Genomic DNA, 2,954 nt, shown 5'->3' on the forward strand with positions numbered 1-2,954 from the left:
TTATATGCCATTATAAACTATGGGAGCACAAGAACAAATCCCTAGAACATATCTGCCCTGAAGTTCCTTCATTTAGAAGGAATTCTGTGCTTAATAAGAACACTGTGCTCTACTACATTTGTTTTCGTATTATCACCACGTACACAAAAATTTTATCTTCACTGTTGAATTTAAGTGTATTTATAATAGTATTCATAATGTTGTTAAATATTTCAACATTTACGGAATGAACCTCTAAAAACTTTATAGTAGTCTATGAAACAAGGGAAATAACTGAACCATTATTGGAATGAACCTAATTGATTTTTTATTTAAAGCATCTAATATTACTGACATAAAATAGACATCATTTTAATATTTGGAAAGTTCTGCTAGCGAAATCAACACACTGATGGCCATCACTTCACTTTTCACACATGTAGAAGAAAGCTTAGAATAAAAATGGGGAGAATAAATTTACAAGAAGAGTTATTTGATCTAAATGAAAAGTTATGCCGCATACAATGATATGTACATGTACTTTCTGTAGCTACATGTAAAACTATTGTCTTTGGGCATAGTTCTTTTAAACTATTAAGTTTTGCAATAGATGTTGATCTTTTTTCAACATATGTGTATCTTCTGGTGTTGGCCCCCATGGTGGGTATTACTGTCAACAACATTTTGTGTAATTAACAGTCTGTGTTAATGTCAATAAACATTCTTTTCTTCCTCCTTCTCCTTCCTCTTTCAATTCCTCTTGTTCTTTGTGTTGTCTTCATCTCCATCTTCTTTACACACTCCACAAAAGACTAGAGGAACAGGAAGAGAGGATATTACCCTGGTTGCAAAGGTTGACCTGATCACATGGAAAAGATTAAACTCGGGAAACGAACAATCCTTTCAACTGCTCCGATGTTCCTGTGCTTTGCTTTATTAGCATTCATATTTACAAGGTATTTTTCTTATAAAGATCCCAAAGGCTCTGAAATCCACACCATTATCACAGGGTAGTGACTCAAATATGAACAAATTTAAATTTAAAGAGAGAATGATTAACGTAAGAGAGGCCTTACTTATTTGGTGCCGACTTCCTTCTTTTTCCTGAAATAAGCATGAGTTTTCTGAGTCAGGTAGTGTGTCTCTTGGTAGTAGAATGGTGACCCAGAACCTCCCGTTTGTTGAATCAGAGGGTTCTGTGTGCTCACGTTTCCTTTGGGCTGAGTGACGACAGGAAGCTTTGTCATACATACTTTTTATTCATGCAACGCATCAGGTAACAAGCAGCAGCAAAGGTTAATTCCCAGGGAATGCCAGTAGGACTACTCAGATAAAGGAAATGGTTTGTGATAAAGAATCACCTGCAGCTAAAGGCTTTTATTCCCCTTCCAAGCTTGCTTCATGTTTAAATATTGCTTATATGGGAAAAAGCCAGCGATATTTTAAGTGTGTGTGTTATTTTTTAAGTCGAGGTGATTCTAATATGATCAGCAGAAATCATGAATGACTAATTTGGGCTCTGCTTCTTATGAAAACATCTGTGTGATTTCTTTTTCTGATAAATACATTTGATTGTGAGTATTCCAGAAGATTCTGCTTTTTACATTTTAATACTCTTGGTAGATAGTTATTTAGTGCTGATCATGTGCAAAGCTCTGTACTAGACACTGGGGAGGGAGGTTATTGGAAGAAAAGAGGAAAGAGACACTAAGGTAACTATATCTTGTCTCATTGCTTAAAATACTATATATTGATGACTAGCTCAGCCTTCAAAAAGGCTTATTATCTGGAAGAGGAGACCTCACATACATTATACTCATACACACATTACTAGGGTGGGAAAGTGGTTAGTCTCCTGTGTGGGCTAAATATGACAAGAAATCTTGTTTTCAACCTGGGACCCTACAGCTGGAATTGTGGCTGCTAGTACGTCTCAGCTTAGCTGTATCCTTTTAGATCTTTTGATTCCAAGCATTCATGCAAACATCACACTTCATTAGTCAGCCCCAGCCAGCTTGTGATGAGCATGAGTGAGGTAGGAGTAGAAGAAAATCTTTCGATTTTAAGCAATGTCGACGATGTTTGTTACTGCAGCACAACCTCCCTATCCTATCTGAGGCAGTGGGTCGTTCTCTCTAATTCCATGGAGGTAATTCTTACTATTCTGCTGTTAGATATTCAGCTGCAGTTTGAAAAGTACTGCTTTATGGCATCTAGCTTAGTACCTATGTATATTAGATGCTCAGTTAATGTGTCTAGAAGAGAATTCATACTATCTTGAATGATTTAAATGTGATCTTTTCTGAAGTTAGGAGTATATATTTTTGGCTTTTCTATATAATGATCTGGAGAATTAATTATTAAAATGATCTAGGATACATCTTATTTCTATTTTTTCCTTCACAAATGGCAAAAACTATTTTTGGAAAAAGTGTACTCAAATTCCAACATATATCCTAGTACTATTTAGAAGTCACATACCATAGCCTTTCCCCAAGTTTATTTTATAAATACCTGAGGAATTTTTAGCACATTTAAGTGTGTTTCCTTTCCCATGATAGAAACGTGATGCTTCCAACTCTGTGAGAAACACAAAAATGCTACCAGCAGAGGTGTGTATTACACATAGTTTACAATGTCTGCATTCGACATTGTAATCTTTTCCCGAACAGGTTTAAGAGAGGTCTAAGTGAATGCTTGTAAATTTGAGTCAGTGTTAGAGAGCTGTAAAAAACAAGTAAAGAACGAGCAGATTTCAACAAGACAGTCCTTTATTGCTATAAAGCTACTTTGTGCCCACCCCACCCTAAAAATCATTGCAATAGGCAACTATGAGACTCATAAAGAACTAAAAACACTTACATTAAACTACAGCAAACCCTGCAATTAACAATGCTGAGACAGGCCATAAGATTTCCCAGGGAGGCCAAATTCTCCTTCCATCCGAGGGAAGCTTCTCTCTTTGTTTAGGTCTG

The 2,954-nt window shown here is 36.1% G+C and overlaps 1 long non-coding RNA gene across 1 annotated transcript; it reads right to left on the reverse strand.

Annotated features, from left to right (window-relative positions):
* Positions 1-284: 284 nt before the first annotated feature.
* On the reverse strand, positions 285-1,213 carry LOC120622083 (uncharacterized). Its single transcript, XR_005658418.1, has 2 exons — positions 1,056-1,213; positions 285-791 (listed from the first exon to the last, which is right to left on the reverse strand). It is a non-coding gene; the product is annotated as an uncharacterized LOC120622083 (long non-coding RNA).
* Positions 1,214-2,954: the final 1,741 nt, after the last annotated feature.

This window comes from Pteropus medius, unplaced genomic scaffold (assembly GCF_902729225.1).
Source record: "Pteropus medius unplaced genomic scaffold, Ma_sr-lr_union100, whole genome shotgun sequence".
Taxonomy (NCBI): Eukaryota; Metazoa; Chordata; class Mammalia; order Chiroptera; family Pteropodidae; genus Pteropus; species Pteropus medius.